The following is a 20312-nucleotide window of genomic DNA, read 5'->3' on the forward strand; positions in this document are numbered from 1 at the left end:
GAATGGTTGCAAGATTGCAACCTCCAGCTCAGCTAAGGGTCAAGAAACACAAGACTATAAATCAAACCCTGTGTGTCTGAACTCTAGTGTTGGTAAAATAATGTTTGCTCAAAGTAGCTGTATTCAGAACTCCCCTGCCCTATTGAAAGCGATCCCTTAAATAACAAGTAACTGTCATACATATGCAATCACTTCCAGCATCATCATCAGCAGCAGCATCAGATATAAGTTAGAATTAAAACGTCACAAGGTTTTCACAGTCCAAAACGAATCCAGCCCTCCTCTAATCTTCAACCTCCTTAAGTTTAGTGAGTTGTTTAACTTTTTTCTCACATAATTTAACAAATAAAATATACTTAAAAAATGTAATTTAACTAAAAAATCCTATTAATTTCAATTCAAGCAAAAATATAAATAAATAAAATGATCAAAGAAGATACTTTTTTTCCATTAGGAAAAACTGATGCATGTCCCAAAAAGGGCATTCTGGATTGTGACAAAATAAAAAAACTGCAAGTCCAGAAGGACTTCTCTACTTTGTAGGAAACGAATGAATCTCTAAATAAAAATGTTATTTGTTCAACACAGTTTATAAACTGCAGAAGTGCCGGGAAAATATTAGGCATTATATAAAATATACTACACTAAAATAAATTGATAATAAAAATTATTTTAATTGAAAGCAGATTTAGTACGGGGAAAAACTGTCAACAAAATAAAAGTAAACTGAAAAAACTATGTATTCAAGGGAGAGGGAAGTACAAAAATAAGCACTGAATTTTTGTTTTTATAACATTAAAATTTTGAAGATTCTGTTAATTTTATTTTTATTTCGGACTATTAGTCTCATCTTTATTAGTTGTTGTTTTTGGATCTTTTTATTGGTTCACAACGTTTCGGCCAACTTCCTCTGGCCTTCATCAAAAAACGTTTCGGCCAACTTCCTCTGGCCTTCGTAAAAAAAAAAAAAATGAATTCCAATTAAGGAATAATATATACACTTGTGCCCGATACTATTCATACCCCTCGGATCTTTGAGATTTCTATAAGAATATTGCTCAAACCAGAAGGTAGACAATGTTAAAGGGATTTCAAACAATAAATCAAGCATAAGCATTTAATTTAAACTCAACAAATAAATAAATTATGCAAATTTGAAACATTATACAAAGAAAAACAATAATGGCACTAGTTCAAAATTATTCATACCTCTCTTACTAATAGTCAATAGCATGCCCTTTATTCTTAATAACTGCCTGTAACCGTTTTTTTATATTTATCAACAAGGTTTTTACAAGCATCAACACTGATTTTTGATCATTCTTTAATGCAGTAGTTCTCCAAATCCCTCAAATTTCTAGGTGTCCGCTTTTTAACCTCAGTTTTCAATATGTGCCAGAGGTTTTCGATAGGGTTCAGGTCGGGACTCTGACGAGGCCATTCCAAAACATTAATTTGATTATCCTCAAACCATTTCTTGACTATTTTGACAGTATGTTTTGAATCATTATCCTGTTGAAGGACCCAGTTTGGTCCTAAATGGAGCTTCTCCGCATCCTGTCTAATGTTTTTCTGGAGTATCTCCAAATATTGCTCCTTCTTGGTTCCATCTATCTTGATCAAACTACCTGGAACACTAGCCGAAAACGAGCCCCAAAACATTAGGCTACCACCACCATGTTTTACCGTGTGTATGGTGTTCTTTGGGTTGTAAGCTTTTCCTTTCTTCCTTCAAACGTAAGAAGCATCCATATGGCCAAACAATTCAATTTTTGTTTCGTCAGTCCACAAAATACTTGAGAAAACGGACTCTGGAGAATTCACATGGGTCCTAGCAAACTTTAGACGTGCTGCAAGGTGTTTTCCGGTGTTCAATCGAGTCCTTCTTGGTCTTCTTCCTTTCAGACCATTTTCATCCAGAGTCCTTTGCAATGTTTGCCTTGATATTTTTATGACAGAAGACTCCAGATTTTCTAAAATGTCCTTAGTAGTGGTGCTTGGATTTGCATTAACACTTCTTACAATATTCCTGGTGGCTCTAGCAGACAGTTTCATTTTCCTTCCTCTACCAATCAAGTTGTTTGTTGTGTGGTGGCTATGGAATTTTTTGATGATGCTCTGTACTGTTGCTGTAGGGACCTCAAATTTCTTGGAAATTGACTTGTAACCTAAACCATCTTTATGTGAATTCACAATTTTAGTCCTAAGATTATTACTAAGCTCTTTTTTCATCCTCATTCTAATAATTTTTATTCTTTTATTGGTTTTCAGTTGATATCATTTTTATTTCTGAAAAATGCAAAAAACGAAATGAAATTAATCAAAGGTTGTATAAAAGCATTCAAAATAAGAATCAAACAGGAAACAAATAGTCAGAAACTCGATTAATACTGAAAAAATAAGGGGGTATGATTATTTTTGAACATTGCAGATTTTATAAATAGCTGTATATTTCTTTTATTACAAGTATCCCGAGATTTTAAAATGACGAAAATGATCAGAAGAGGTTTATTAAGAATATGTATCAATATGGACGTAAACAATAAATTCTTACAAAGTTACACCTAATAAACTCAATTTTCAAGGGGGGGTATGAATAATATCGGGCACAAGTGTATATATACCAATCGGTACGGACCTGACTATGGAAGATCAGATAATAAATAAAACGTGGATTTATAAGATTAAAGAATCCAACCTTGATCGCCCTTCGGGGCCCATGGCGCAGTTGATAGAGACGTTGAATCTCTACGGTTCCAGATGAACATTGTCTGAAGATAGCGGTTTCAATCCCACCCAAAAGCGTGCCAGAGGTAATTGGTCAAAAATGTGGTGAGACGACAACAACTACGGATGGCAGTGATGGCTGAGAATGCAGTTAGGAGATTCAAAGTTCCTATCCGTCGCGGTTACCACCTGACGAAGGCCAGAGGAAGTTGGCCGAAACGTTGTGAACCAATAAAAAGATCCAAAAACAACAACTAATAAAGATGAGACTAATAGTCTGAAATAAAAATAAAATTAACATATAATGCTCATCTCAAAAAATGAATTCCAATTAAGGAATAATATATATATATTTGAAGATTCTCTTTATTTTTAAATGGTTGCGATAGGTTGATTAATTTGAATAACATGAGACAAATCCTTTATTGGTTTAGTGCCAACCACTGCTGGTTAGAGACAGATATATACACATGTGGAAGTGCTAGAAGACTATCCCAATGCAAGACATGGAAAGTTGTTGCTGTTGAGGAAGGTTTGGGAAATTCCACCAAAGACAACAGTTCTCTTGTTAGTAGTCCATCAAGGTAGGGGTTGCAACAATAGTTATGTTGCAACCTTTTGCCTCCAATGGTCTCATAATGGTAACAAAATTCCATGATCAATTTAACCATGAAAGAAATGCAGAATCCAATCAACAACAACAAAAGAAACAAGGTGATTCTTTATATGTACTCATTAATCAATGAGAGCGCAGTACACAACCGCAATAGGGAGTTATGGGTAAATTTTCCTTATCTTCCCAAAAACCGGTGGCAAGTCATTTTTAGTAATTTCCAACAAAGGAAGACAAAACTAACTGACGTTCTCTCTCTCTCCATATATATATAGCATAACTGTATTGATACACAGGTTCCCACCAGATCACTGAAGTTAAGCAATGTTGACCTAGTTAGTACTAAATGGGTGACGATTTGGGATTTCCAGATCTGCTCTCCGCTTATCTCCGCATTGTTTCCAGTCATCCTTGACTTCTCCTTGCCACTGGACTTAAACAGTGTCGATTCAGTAGTTGCGGATTGTTCAACCCTTGCCTCAAAATTACACGCAAAGCTGCCTTTACAGGGGTTACCCTTTGTCTTTCAAAACGGAATGGAGACATTTATAGATATATATTTAATACACCATATTACCTTGTGCATGACAGGATTCCATAATATATTTCAAGGAAGTTTTTCTTTGTCAAATTGCACGTGTTTAAAATCTTATGAAGACCATGCCATACGTATATTGTTGTCTATGCACAAAACATTTTCATTTCTCTTTCCTTCCTTGATTTTGTCACCCAGCAGGATAGACAAAGGTACCCTCGCTTGTGTAAGTCCCATTTTGTACCACTTTCGTCATATTTCTCTCTGATGTAATCATCACAAATAGTGCAGTTGGGTGTGGACCTCTTTGTTTGGGCACTCCTGCAGAGTAGGGGAGCAACAGTTTACTCCATGGGAGAATTACACTCATCACTGTTTTTTGGTGGTCTATCATCATCGTCATCCTTGTCGGGCAGTCTCTCATGGTCATAATCATGAGAGTTTGCTGAGCTACTTGTGTTGGAAGCATCATTTATTGATAGCAACCTTGGCCTGTTTATTTGTTCACTTTCTTATGAGCCACTATTGGTATTAACCGGTATTTAAGCTCTTTTTTTTTTTCTTTTTTTTTTTTTTTTCTTCTTCCTTTGAAGATTGTAATGCCGGGTATGGGGCAGCCAAACCAGCTGCCAACATTGCCCCACTTTTTTATTGAAACCAACCGAGAGCTCTTTTTAGTATCCTTGCTGTTCCCTTAAGTGCAATTGTCTGAATCTCTTTTGCACTTGGTTCACCAGGAATATTAGTTAGGTAGGACTTCAGGTTCTTCTTCATAAGTCCTGTGGCACCTATGATAACTGGTATGATCGATATCCCCTTTAGGTTCCAGTTTCTTTTCATATCATACATGAGACCTTGGTATTTGGTCTGTTTCTCTCTTTCAGCTCTGTTAAGACCGCCATCATTAGGAACACTCACTTCAATCAAGGTTGCAACTCTCTCTGACTTATTCCATCCTGTATAAGTGTGAAAATTATATGATAAGGGATTCTATTAACTATCACTGAGTGTGGACTCTTGATTCTAGTCACCTAACCTATCTTGGACTTGGTCATACACCCGCTGTGAAAGATTCTAACTTTAACAGCATCTCCCACTTGGTACAGTTCCTGAGCATCTTGTGGGTCAGGGTTGGCCCTGGGATCAACAGCTTGTATGTGGATGTCGTAGATGTATATAGTGTTAGGCAGTGAAGTGGATGTTGAAACACTTTTTTTGTGTAACGCTATATTAGTAAACCACTTCTGGTATAGAACATTGTTTCCTAGCCAGCATTTTTATCAATCTATTCCTGAGAGAAATGCATATGCAGTGATATTGAAAAGGCTTTATTTTATTAGTTTGATGTTGAAGTTGTGGTTGTAGACACACTACTTTGAACTGCTCCTTATACTGGATGTGATTAACAGCTGGGCACATTGTTTGAAAGGTTTCTGCAATCATAACAATCAGTGGAAAGTACATAACATTTAATGATATGAGGTGTCTTCAGTAAGTTTCCATGTTGTTTTAGTATGGGCACTTATAGGTACACACATGAAATTCTAGTCCCCTTCAGAGTAATCTCCTTTGGCTGCAATGCACTTGTATCATTCCAACAACTTCTGCTCATAACATCTTTCTTTCTGATATTTTCTCAGCATCCTTGAGAGAAACTGCTGAAATCTTCCACAACTTCAGTTCCTCACCAAAAATTTTTTTTCTGATTATAATATACCAAATACTGAAATATCTGCTAAACTTTTCACGAGTCTAAAGAAAACCACAGATATGTGTTATTACTGATATACTCTGAAGACAACGTTTGGCTATGAAAAGTGCAGAACTTAAGAGGATGTTTCAGGAGACTAAACTGGAAATTGTTGAGAGTGTAGAAAATGAAGTACTGTTGCCACATCTGGGCAGGAGCTGCTTGGTGTGCCCTAATCAGCCTGGCTTCGAAACCTAATAGGTGATGCTGTTTTCTCTTACGTGAAACCTCTTTCCCACAGAAAAGATGTTGTCAGCCTGCCTCTGTTCTATTGTATATATTTTTCATGGCATATGGTCGATTATGGTCAGAATTTCCATTTACAGGGTGGGCCAAAATAAGGGTCCTATTTTTAAAAATTCATAAATACATGTAAGTTTTAAGAAGTGTTTTTCGGGCAAAATTTGTTTTGTTTATTTCAAAAAAATCTCTGAAGGGTCAGTCTACACACGCATAAAGTTTGGTGAGTTTAACTGTTATTTTGTGGAAGTTATTCAAATTTAAAGATAGGACCCTTATTTTGGCCCACCCTGTATTTATATATATATATATATATATATATATATATATATATATATATATAAGAACTAATTTGGCTAATGATATTAAAGTTGAAGCTACAAAGGATAATTCATAGCAAACACTTAGTGATTTACTCAGTTTTCAGTTGTTGCTGCCAGACAGATATTTATTGGTGTAATTTTTAAAATTTTATATCTGTGTATTGTTCTGCCTCAATACATTATGTTTATAAGAATATCTCTTCAAGTTAAACTAATATATATATATATATATATATATATATATATATATATATATATATATGTTAGTGATAGGACGATTCCAATATTTTTCTCGATTCCGTACTAAATTCCCAATTTCAATATAATTACAGATTCCGATTCCTTATAAATCTCTAAATATTTAACTATAAAAGTATTATTTTGTCCCGATTACTTTTAAAAACACATCTTAAATGTCCCTATATTTTCTTAAATGTAAAAACACACTTGTTAGGGGGTGGTCTAGAGATTTTAGTCTTACTGGAAGTTTAAATTAATAACTATTATTTTATTATTACTACAAAGAGTGGAAGATGTTTGTTAAACCAAAATCAAATAAAAAGATAATTTAAGGAATCGGTTTTGGCATCAGAAAATAGACTCAAATTTTTCCGATTCCAATACTGATTCTGATACCCTAAAAGTTTTGATGTTTCCAAATCCCGATTCCAGTTAATTATCCCAACACTAATATATATATATATATATATACTCAGGTTTTTTTATTCAAAAGTAATGGACTAGTGAATTCAACGAGGTTGTTAGATAGTGCTCAATAAAAAGAGCTGATAATACTTGTTTATTGTTATATAAACATGTTTACATCCCGCTGCTACAAACAGCCACTTGTTTGAATCAAACAACAGATATCATCAGACAGCGACTTGACTATTCAAATGTTCAATGAATAATGGATTTTATTTTTTAGGTAGGAACTCTTTAAAGGTTTGAGTTAAAAAACCTTAAAACACAGAACTTTAATTATAAGATGTAAAGAGGGAGAGGCAATCTAAAGAAAACTAAAAAAATATAATGGAGAGAGAATGATGAGGAGGAGAAACAAAAATAAATAAAAATAAAAAATAAAATATAATATGGAGAAGAAAAAGAAAAAACGATATAAAGGGTTATTACAAAGAAAACAAGGGAATAATGCTGCAGTTTTCCAAATTACTACATAAATATATTGTTTTCTTTGAAAATTATGTAATAACTAGTGTTGGTGTAATTAATTGGAATCAGGCATCGGAAAAATTTGAATATTGGGGAGAGTATCAGTAATCAGAAAATGTTGTCTATTTCTTAATGCCAAAAACGAATCTATAAGACAAACTCTAACACTGCTGATAGTAATGTTTAAATAATAAATATTTATTGATTTTTAACTACCTGTAAAACAAAAATCGATGGATCATCCACCACATGTGTATTTTTACATTTAAGAAAATATCAGGACATTTAACATGTATTTGTATGGTAATCAGCCAAAAATAATTTATAGTTAGATATTTAGAGATTTATAAAGCATTAGAATCAGTAATTGTATCAGAATCAGGAAGCTAGTATGGAATCGGGAATTGTATTGGAATTTGGAAAAATATTGGAATCTTCCCATCAATAATAACAATTTTATAATTTGAAGAGAAATGATGTGATTTCTGGAAGATTTCAAAGAATAATGCTGCAGTTTTCCAAATTACTACATAAATACACTGTTATGGGGTTTTATTTTAGAAAATTATATAATGAAAAACTTGCCCAGTTAACTCTTAGAATTAATATTTTTTCTAACTTTTAGATATTATGTATCCGTTTGACAAAATTCATCAATAACTATATACTTCCTAATATTTCTTTTTTTATTCATCAATAAATATATTCTTTCTAATAATATTTCTTTTTTATTCACAGAAAAACAGTTTTCCCGTGAAGAATAACTCATCTTTTAAAGAGTAAAAAACAGTAAATATATTGCTCTTTGTTGATTACCGTTTCTGCAAATTTCTTTTTTGAAAAATATGCAAACACATGCCTACAGGAAACATTTTTATTTTGTATGAAAATATTCTTTATTGGAGGTAAAAACTTATGAAGTGATTGAATCCATATATACAGGGAGTACACGATAAAAGAATTGAAATAATATTTTCAATGTCTTCTCGTTTATAAATAAAACATATTTTTCTGAAGGAATTGAATATTTACAAGGAGTTTTGCATTTGTTGTGAAATCTACGAGTTTGTATTTTCGTATAATTATTTTTTAGAGTGACTGAATAAATATTTACAAGAGGTTCACAATAAATGGTATAAAATATATCTACAATGATCACTAGAGACAAAATCTTCAAAATGTTTGAAAATATATTTACAAAGACATCTATTTAGAAAAAATACTTAAGAAATCTCATTGCATTTTTTCAAAAGTATTTTTAAATCCTATGAAAACAAATTGGAGTAAAACGTTATTCTTTTAAAAAAATTTTAAATATGCAAACTTAAGTTCATTTTTGTATTTGTTGCGAAATCTGCTTGTTTGCAAAATAATTTAAAGTGATTTAATAAATATTTAGAAGGAGTACGTAATAAAAGGTATAAAATATATCTAAAAATATTCATTCAGAAAAATATTTTTATAAAGGGATTAATAAATATTTACAAGTTGTTGCTGTGAAATGTGCTTTTTTGCAGAAATAATATTTTCAAGAAAGAGCATATATACTGAAGATAAAATCTTAGGATGTGAGTATTTACAAAGAGTACACGGCAGAATGTTTGAAAATCTATGTACAAAGACATTTCTTTAGAAAAAACACTTGTTAAGAAATCTTGATTGCATTTTTTCAAAGACCTCTTATTCGATAATCATTTGAAACTATATATTTAAAAAGACATTGCATTTTTTCACAATTATTTTTTATATCCTATACAAAAATGCACTTGAAAAAAAACATATTCTAAAATACTCATTTTAAAATTTCAGATGCAAACTCACACTAGAGATAAACATTAATCCTTTGCATTTTTGCAAAATAAGTTTTTAAAGTGATTGTATAAATATTTAGGAGTGCACAATAATAGGTATAAAAAATATCTGTAAGGTCTTATAGTTAGGACATGAGTATTTACAAGGAGTACAAAATAAAGTGCTTGAAAATAAAAACAAAAGAGCACTTACTATGAAATCTCTTCGATTGCATTTTTTTCACAATTATTTTTAAAACCTATACAAACTGGAGTAAAACCATAAATAGTCATTTAAAAATTATAAAAGATGCAAGTTTGAAAAAAAAACGTCTGATCAGAAAAATATACTCATAAAAAAATCTCGATTGCATTATTTTTACAAATATTGTTTAAATTCCATACAAACACAAACTATTGTAAAACCTAAAATATTCTTTTAAAAATAAAGCAGAATAGAGGTATAGTGATTGAATAAATAATTTCAAGAACTACACAATAAAAGACATTCATTTTTAAAAAAAAAAAATTATTAAATCTCCTATATTGCATTTTTTCACAATATTTTAAACATCCCATACAATACGAACAGGAGTGAAGTCTTATTCTTTTAAAATACCTCTTTAAAAGTTTAAAAAGATGCTAACTCCGACTTGAGATAAACATTATTCTTGTGAAATCTGTAATTCATCATTTTCAAGGTTGTAATTAGGAAAAAGTATTTTTCAAGAAATCTCCTTGATTGCATTTTTTCAAAATTATTATTAACCCCATACAAACACAAACTCAAGTAAAACCTCCTAAAATACTTCTTTAAAAATTAAAAATAAAACCATATTTTTCTAAAATACACTTTTAAAAATATAACAATATTCGAAAACTCCTTTAAAAATTAAAAAAAATGCAAACTGGCACTCGAGAAAAACGTTATTCTTGTGAAATCTGTGATTCATCATTTTTGCAAAATTCTGATCTCAACAAACACATGCGAACACACACGGGTGAAAAACCTTTTTGTTGTCCGATCTGCGATTCTGCTTTTACACAAAGCTCGGATTTAAAAAAACATGTTCGAACTCACACGGGTGAAAAACCTTATTCGTGTGAAGTTTGTTCATCTTCGTTTTCACAAAATTCTTCATTAAAACGACACGTTCGAACGCATACTGGGGAGAAACCATATTCTTGTCACATATGCGATTCGTCGTTTTCACAAAAAACTGATTTGAAAAGACACATTACGACACATACGAAAGAAAAACCTTTTCGATGTACAATCTGCAAATTGAATTTCTTTCAAAGTTCTTGTTTTAAAAAACATATGCAGACACATGTGGGAGAAAAATTTTATCCTTGTGAAATTTGTGCATTTGTCTTTTCAAAGAAGTCTTCTTTAACAAAACACATACAAACACACACTGGACACTAAAAATCGCTGGCCTACAAACAAATGGCCAGTGCGAGTTCTGCCACTCAGTGATTAAGAGCCCAAGCCACCAATTCTCTGTGAAATTAAAGCATTTGTATGTTTAAAGAAATCTTTAAAAAACATGATCACACACTGGGCACTTTTAAACCAGGCCAAAATGGGTTGAAAATGTGACTGCCCAACAAACAAATATCCACTGCAGGTTTGCCATTCAACGATTGAGATCCCAAACTATCTAATGTCTGTATGTCAAATAGCCTTTTAAACTGAATGCTACTCATTGAAGAAGTTTATTCTTATTAAATTCGTGCATTTGTATTTTTGAGGATATCATAAAAAACACATAAAAACACACTGGACATTTCTAGAGAAACTTAACCAGAAATACAGGAATGCCTCACTTCAATGACTCAAGAGTGGGAGACTAGCATTTGATGAGAAAAGGCTCATCATAGCCGTCAACATCAGGATGTACTCACAAATGTATTAAAAAATGGCTGGCCTACAAACAAATGGGCAGTGTTTGCCACTCAGCTATTGAGAGTCCAAACCACTTAATGTCTGGATACCAAACCTTATTGCCAAATGGCTTTTACACTGTTCGCCACAACAAATGGAAAATCTGTGGTGAGATGCAGGTGTCTGGGAACATAACATCAAGTGGAAAAATGACATACAGACGCGTGGATACATAAAAGATAAGGCCATTAAACCAGACGTTGTAACACGCAACAAGCCTGAAAGAAATGCACTCATTATCCATGTCACTATGACTATGACCTTAATAGAGCTGAATGTGAAAAAATAACAAAATATCAGGATCTAAAGAATAATTTTAAAACGATATGGTCCCTTAAAGAAATCAACATTATACGCTTTGTGATGGGAGCAACTGACCTCATGAAAAAAAAAAATATCCAAAAAAATACTTGGAGACAATCCCTGGAAGACCACACTGGGACGAATTACGCATAACAGGAACAGCTTCTATTCTTGAAAGAGTCCTCGGATATAAGTTCAAATCATTGATCGTTTAAAACTAACAAAAATAAAATATTAATAATAAACACACTTTTAGGCTTTTTTATAAATGGATTGAAAACATGGCTGCCCTACAAACAAATGGCCAGTGTGTGTTTACCACTCAGTGATTGAGAGCCCAACCCACCTAATGTCTGTATACTAAATGTTATTTAAACTGAACACCTTATCATAGTATAAAAATACCCTTGGAAGATCTGCAAAGCAATGCATTGTGACAGATCATTGAACATCTAGTGCATTACTCTTCACTCAAAAGTGACAGTGTTCTATGGCAAAGGCATACAAATACACCAAAGACAGGGCTAGAAACACTGATATTGTCCAATAGTTCTTAATGCAAAAAAAAGATGAAATATTAAAACTTGAAGAATGATTTGAAAATGACATGATTCCTGAAAGAAGAAGAATATTTGCTACTAGAACAGTAGTAGAAACTCACAAGGAAGCAAGCAACCAACAGGAGAAATTGTTGTTTGGAAGAAACAGCTTACCTTGCAGACATGTATATAATCAAGTTTATCAGATGTTTTCATTTGTGGTGTATTTTATTCTGGTTTCCAGATAGTGTTGTATAATCAGGAGGGAATATGCACCATTTCAGATTCTAACACTTCCTGTATATAATAAAGTTGAATGGATTTTATTTTCACATGTGGAGAAATCTATTCTGGTATCCAGATAATGTTGCGTCGTCAGGAGAGAATACCATCATTTCAGGGCTTTTTGGCATATCGCCCCTCTTATCTTATGTGATGCCCGATTTTGTGAAATCATTTAACTGTTCAATATATTCAAAACTAAACACTTAATGATTGCAACATATCCTGCCTTACTCAATAGACCAGTTACTTACATGCTGTTCCAAAGTTCAACAAATGTGTCTCCTACACTCGCCAGGTTAAGGTGTGATCTTTTTGAAAAAAGAAGAAAAATGAACAACTAAATAAAATAAATGAAAGAAGTAAATAAACAAATAAAGTAAAAGAAATAATCATGTATGTAAAATAATTAAAATAATAAAACATACCAGTTGTGGTTGGAGCAACTAATGAAACAAAAACTAAAAATTTATTTAGGCATAATTCATGGAAAACCGAGGTGCAGAATCCTACAAATAGCAGTCTTTAAAGAGATCTATTTTCAAAACCAACACATAACATAATTAAGTGTTAGCTTTTAGAGGAAACATTTTGATCTCTTCAAACTGAAATAAAATGTAAAAAAAAGAGAGAATGTACAATATGTGGCTTGGCTGATTTTAACTTCAGTATGTTCTGCATGCTAAAAGAATACAAATTTTAACATACTGCATTTCATTATTTCAATAAAAGTACATAACTCGGAAATTAAAATGTTTACCCAAGCTACTATAGCTATAAAAAGTTTCCGACACTCTCACCCTATGTTATTAGTCATACAGCTTTTCGGTTAACCCTAACCCTATCTAGCAAAAATACATTCTATGTTATTTGACCCTTGACACATACAGAATCAAGATCCTAAAATAAGTGACCAGACAAAAGCCCACCAAAATAATTCAAACACAGACAAGAGTCCACCTATATAAAAATAATTTACTTAAAAAAATCTTACATATTTATTATGTAATTATCAATGAATGTTTTTATTTATAAATATATTTTAATAATGCAAAAACATTAAAACAGAAAACATTTTATTCTATTTCCATAAAAAATATAAGATATCAATGCAGTAATATATTTTTTATAATAATTAAAATCTCCGGATGACCTGCAGTCTGGAATGGATTACCCCACAAGTGAAAAAAAAAAGAAAATGATAAGCTTTATTATATAAAAGTCTACAGAAAGTAGTAGGCTCTGAAATGGTGCATATTCTCTCCTGATAAACTTCATTATATACATGTTTGTAAGGTAAGCCATTTCTTTCACAAAACACTCGACTAGCTACAACCAGTATGTACAATTTCCTCACTATCTGCGTAACATCTAAATTCACATTTCCACAGTTTTGCTGGCCTGCTTCCTGACTGACTACAGCATAATAGCCGTCTCTATAAATAATCAAATTCTACCTAATTTACACCATTAACGATTGCTACATTACCACCTTATATTTTTTAACTGTTGTCCTCGAGTAGCCTTTAGATCTTGTTAAGTGGTGACTCTCCAAGTAAAAAACAATAAAAAACATTGTATTTTTATTCTCAAAAGAGCCCTCAGATACAAATTCAACTTATAGCAGAATCAATCTTTGACCAGATCTCTTAAAACAAGTAAAACATTTCTGAAATCTATTTGTCAGTGTTTTTCCTAAAAATATTCTAATGAAAATGAACCGAAATGTGAAATATACAAGCTGCTATAAAAATTATCTCCAAGTATAGAAGAAAATTGGATGAACTTGTATTTATGTACACAAGGTGTCTTCAATAGATTTTCAGACTTTTTTTGTATGGGCATTTTAATTGGTATTATACACATGAAACTTAAGTCCCTCTTCGAAGTAATCTGCTCCAGTTGCAACGCACTTGCTGTACCATTCCAACAACTTCTGAAATACCCTATGGAAGTCCTCTTGTGTGAGTGTGTCAGTGACCCTCATCACAGCCTCTTACATCTTCACAATTGTCTCATAATGATAGCCTCTAAGGTTTTCCTAAAGCTTAGGGAATAATTAAAAGTCAAAGGGACCAAGGTCTGTACTATAAGGAGGGTGCGGAACTGTTTTGATGCCCATTTTAATCAAATAAATGAAGTTCTCAACTGCACTCTTGGGAAATCCTTTTCACAATTATTCCGCATCTGCAGTTCATCATGAATAATTGTGTAGTTCCCCCACTGACATCAAGCTATGCACTTATTGTCTATAGACACACGACCGCCCTCATCCATTAAATCCTTTAATTAACCAACCAATTAATTGTAGTTTTGTGACTTCTGTACTCCTCCATACACATCATCATTCCTAACAGATTCCCTGCGTTCCTTGAATCTCTTATGCCATCAGAAACTGATGCTCAATTCATTCCAGATGGTTCAATAGCAGTCGAAAGCGTTCCATGCGTTTTTGTTGTATTTTCCAAGTTTAAAACAGAATGTTATTACAAATCGTTTTTCTAAAGTGTCCTCACATCCAGATTGCATTTTTGAAATTTACCAGTTGTGAGAATCAGACTTTAGTAGGGAGTATTCCAATTCCTGCTGTAGATGTACATTTGAACATCATAAGATGTATGGCAATAACATACTGAATTGTAAAGTCTACAACAATTTTAAATGTCTGTAAACAAAAGTCTGGAAACTTATTGAAGCTACCTCATATATCATAAACTGCGTTAGCAAAAATAAAAAAAACTCTGAATGACTACTAAACATTAACCTTGAGATTTTTCAATCTCACTGTACAAGTGTTTAAATCCTGTTTTTTGTTTTCATTAGACCAGTTTATCTTACCACAACCGGTATAATGCTTATTTTATTATTATAATTAACATGGCTATATATGGTCATATATAGTGAACATTATCACAGAGACCTTACTTCAAGTAACAAAACCAGTGGAGCACAAGTTTCTTCATGGAATCCAGAAAAAATATCCTCAGATTTTTTTTTTCATTAGACCAGTTGATTCTACCACAATAGGTATAATCCTTATTTTATTATTTTAATTATTTTTTATTTTAAATAAACAATTATTTCTTTAATTTTATTTAATTATTTATATTTTCATTCTATTTATTTATTTATTTATCTTATTTATTCATTTTTCATTCTTTATTTTCAAAAAGACCACACCTTAACATTTGAACACCAGCAGGATACACTGAAATCATTAAACGTTCAGTTTTGAGTATATTGAACAGTTCAGTTAAATGTAATTCAGATAATAGGGCCTCACATATGTTAGCAAGGCCAATATGAAAAAACGCCATTGATAGGTAGGCCTGGAAATGGTGGGTAATATCTCCTGATGATTTGACAAGTGAACCCCCCCCCCGATAAACTGAGGTCTTGAAGTTACAGTTTTTCTTTGAACTGCCAAATACCGTTAAATGTTCATGCAAAAAAAAAAGTGTTTTTCTTCAGCTTCCAATGTTCTTGGCACATGCAATAATGACAACCTTTTTCTGTTTTGATGTTCATAGAAAATCTGTTACTCTCTTACACATGAATTCACTGTATGTTCAGACGACTCTGAGTCAACAAAACAAACGTTCTCGCCAATATAAGAAATATTGGTTTTTTTTTATATGCCCAAATGTAACCGCATCTTAATTTGCATATGTCACCTTTTTGTTTCCTATCCATCAGGGTTCGGTGATGTTTTTTTTACAATATGCACACACCACCCGTGGACGCTGGTTTCCATGACTGTTGTCACATAAACTATACTAAAAAGAAGTCTACACGAATCGGTAGGCTCCGAAATGATGCATATTCTCTCCTGATCACACAACATTATCTAAACACTGGAATGAAATACTACACAAATAAAAACCTCTGAGATACTTGATTATATATATGTCTGTAATGTAACCTGTTCTTCAATTCTCACATTTTATGAACTTTTTTTCTGACAAAGTGGAAATAATTGTTATTTTGGGGGGTAACTCTTTTATTAGTATTCATCATTCAGATTCATCACGAAACATTTTCAACAAGCCTGTCTTACAAGGGAGCCGGAATCAAAACGAGTTTATTCTGAAAATAACCGAAAAGAATCACCAAAAATACACTAAGAACTTTGATCGCAAAAAAACTGGAAGAATAGGCCAACGATCAGGGTGACGGGTATCTTCTGGTTTAATTCACTCAGAACTATACAAATAAGGAAGCCTTTATAGACTGACTAAAAGAAAACTACTATAATCAAGAAAAGATTACAATGGTTGCTCAATATCAAGGCTTTTAAAAAGATGAGTGGTCTAAGTAATGATAATTTAAAGGGGATGGTTATAATCTTAAAACGATCTCTCGGCTGAAATATATAAGTAAGTGTATGATTGGCATCTGCTAAGTTCCTCCATTCCCAACTTGAACAAAGTGATTATAAATTTTATTAAAAAAAGGGCAGTGAAATACCATCAGGTTAAATATTTAATTCTTTTTGGTTGTAAATCAAATTTTTCTATAAAAATTCACACTAGGAAGAAGACCAGAACGTGAGCCAACTAAGGTTCTGCTAGAGGACGGCTACTATACAATGCGACAGAAGAGTGTGTAAATATCTCGACTTATACGATCTATAAAATGTTGAATATCAAGTACAGCAGCATATCCTGTGAATATATATCAAAAAGAACAGTTGCAAATAATTCATACACCGTCAACTATGATTATGCAACTTCTCCAGCTATGTATCTAGAAAATGGAGCTATATAAAATTAATTCATATATTAAGATATTGCAACAAGAACAGAATTCTTTGATCTCTTAAAATTAACGGGATTAAAATAAAAAGCTTGCCTTATTAAGTTTTTTTTAATCTCTCTTTATGAATTCTCATTAAGTTGTTAAAGGAAATCTTAAACATAGCGAAACCTTATATATTATTTAATTGAAATTCATTATTTAGATGAGTATTATTTATTAATTTATTATGGATCATTATCCGAATCTTTCTTAGTTGTTTCTTGACGTTTCGGCCAACTATTTCTCTGGCCTCCATCAAGTGGTAAGCGCAATGGAATAGAAACTCCGAATCTCCTAACTGCATCCTAAGCAATTACTGCCTTCAATAGTTGTCATCTCACCACATTTTTGCCAAGTAAGCCTCTGGCCAGCTTTGGATAGGATTGAAACCGCTATCTTCAGACAGTGCTCACCTGGGACCATCAAGATTCAATGTCTCTATCCACTGCACCACAGGTCCCTTGGGCACTTGTTTCTTCGGGGCCTGTGGCACAATAGATAAAGATGTTAAATATTTACGGTTCCAGGTGAGAATTATCTGGAGATTCTTGTCCTGGAATCCAGTAAGACCACTAGAAAAATATACTATAACATAGTTAAATGGTCAATTCAGGAGAAGATACTTATGTTCTGAACTCGTGGTTTGAGCGGTAAAATAGAACTTTAATGGCATATTCAAATATACATGTATCTCATCTAGAGATCACATGTTAGCCCAGCACAGAAGCTCTTTGATTTCTAAGAACTTCAACTGAAGTAAAATTAAATGCCCTAAGAGATCTCATATACAGATCAAATGTTAACCCCTAGGAAGTGGCTCCGTGATTGTTTTGACAACTAGGACTAAACTAAAATGAAACAAAAAGGCAGCACTTTAATGAATTCAAACATAGTCGACTTCAATGACACTTTGACGTTTTCCATTTTTGGGTGCATGGGTGTTTTGCTCTATTGTTCATGTTCGGTAATTCCTTGATCACAATCTGTATACTGCAGAAGTTATGATTACTGAATTCTGGCATCGTTATTTATTCAATAACAATTAATGAACTGAGTAGTCCCGTTGTAATCAAGTAATCCTCAGTTTCCAGATCCATGTGCAGATTTTGTGCATGGCTAAAATGTGCGATTGTATGTCATCGGAGTGTCTGTCAGATTCCAAACTCACGAGGGTCATGTGTTTATTAAAGTCACGTGGGAAATGTCTCGCGCGTTAATTAATTTTTAAAATGAAGTAATCCACGCGTTTTTTTTTTTTCTTTTTTTAAACTCATAATGAGAAATTTTATGAGAACCATATGGGGAGCGCCACGATCACATGATGAATTCATATAAAACAAACAACAGTTATGATCATGTTGGGATGAATATTAAGTCAAAATATTCCCGATGTTAAGATTAGCAAAGTAACAAAATGTTCATTGAAAAGGATTCACTATATTAGCGTCTAAGGTGAAATAGGTGATAGGTTCATGGTTACAGATTTCCATGTTGAGAGGAAATGCGTGGTTATTTTCTGGAGGGAAAATAAAATCATTACTTGCTTAAGCTATGTGTGTGTGTGTGATCAATATACATGAAAATAGCAGTTCGAAACAACTTGTTGAAAAGAATAAATTCTCGTTTGATATGATACTTTCCATGGTGAAAATTTAGGTGTATGGTGTGCGTGAAGTCATGTTGGTGATTTTACATCCCACATGGCAAAGTCGAGCAGCAATGTTGTTATTCATAAAACTGCATCCTAAACCGGTTTGATTTACATGCACAATAGCTGTTGTTATTCATAAATCTGCATCCTAAATAGCTGATAAAGGAGAAATCTAGAATGTTCCAGACTATTTGTTCTATTACTGTGCATGGAGTGTAATGTAGTCCTTTTATCACATGTGTGCAGATGGGCAAATTACAACGTTGTGTTTTGCACATTCTTCAGACATTTTGCTGAAAACTGTGATTGCTATGAAGTCTCATTCAGAAATTTGTTCCGGTTGTATATAGCGGATGCTACAGAATGAAACTATGTCTCAACACTCGCTCTATTCCTTCAAAGAGCCAAATCTTTCTAAGTATTTTCCCTCTATGTACTTTCGCCGAAGAATGAGGCTTCTGTCTATCTCCACTGCAATTCCTTCGCCTCCTATAGGTTCTTGATTTTATTGCCAACGTTCACAGACTTCTGAACAGAAAGACCACAAATCTACACTTGCGTGTTTAGAAATATTCAGATTATCCATGACCGTCTTATGATCCCAAGTATGAAGGTGAAGATATCGTAGCTGTCGACATGGCAAACGGTGGCGAGATCTACTCAACAAGAGTAATGGCATGCAGTGTGTGTTTGCTGCCCAAACATAGAACCCTGTTGCACGCGCGTGGTTGTATAAAGATCGTTTCAGCTACGTGCACATTTGCCTTTCTACACCCACGCAAATTTTGCAGGCATAAAAACTAAAAACATTTATTCCGTCAATCGCAGGAACTTTTTCTACTTCATTACATAAGAACATTTTATTACCTCAATCACCGGAAGAGACTCTAAAGTGAGGGGAAACTTTCCGCTTTTTCTTTTACTATTTATTTTTCAATTATGAGGAAATAAATTTTGTATAAAATTTATCCTTCCCCTTGGTCATCTTTGTTTTGCTTGTTCAATTCCATATTTTACATAAAAAAAAAATTTTTTTTAATTTTTTTTTTTTTTTTTGAGATTGCTGGACTAACATCGATATCCACAGTCCCACAACAAAGATAATGATTAACAAACATTATCTTCCAGTACAGAAGTTTGGATTTCTCAAGAAATGTCCCCTTGGCATCACTGGCAATGAAGAAGCAGTATTTTCTTTCTTTAGTGGTATGTGCAACGCCAAATGCTGAAGTCTTCTCTATGAGAACATGGTCTTTAACACTTGGGGCAACGGACATTATTTACTAAGACACCATAGCATCGAAGAAAAGTCTCCAATTGTATGAAAGTATTTGTACAACTCTTACAAGTATTAGTGCCACTGTTATTCATGTTATTGTTGCGGTTTCAAATCACCACCTCCATTTTTTCCCCTTTCTTTCTTCACCCCCACTCCTTCTCTTACCAGCCAAACACGAGTGAAACATGCGGCTAAATACGAGTGAAACGCATGAACATATATTAACAAAATACCAACAAAACAGGCGATTTAATTTTTACCCTTTAGACGAAATTAATTTAGATGGAATCAACAAACTCCCAATTTACTCTTGATTGCATAAATTTCGTTCAAGAATTAAATAGAGTCGTTTGTTTGTTTTC

At 32.8% G+C, this 20312-nt stretch overlaps 1 long non-coding RNA gene across 1 annotated transcript in view; it reads left to right on the forward strand.

Moving 5' to 3' along the window:
* LOC145263235 (uncharacterized) overlaps positions 1 to 19639 on the forward strand; it is a 38984-nt gene extending 19345 nt beyond the window's left edge. Inside the window, exon 2 of the long non-coding RNA XR_013864500.1 lies at positions 8100 to 19639. This is a non-coding gene — a long non-coding RNA (uncharacterized LOC145263235). The remainder of the gene's footprint in view (positions 1 to 8099) is intronic.
* Positions 19640 to 20312: the final 673 nt, after the last annotated feature.

This window comes from Euprymna scolopes, chromosome 38 (assembly GCF_053919585.1).
Source record: "Euprymna scolopes isolate OS-2025 chromosome 38, ASM5391958v1, whole genome shotgun sequence".
Taxonomy (NCBI): Eukaryota; Metazoa; Mollusca; class Cephalopoda; order Sepiida; family Sepiolidae; genus Euprymna; species Euprymna scolopes.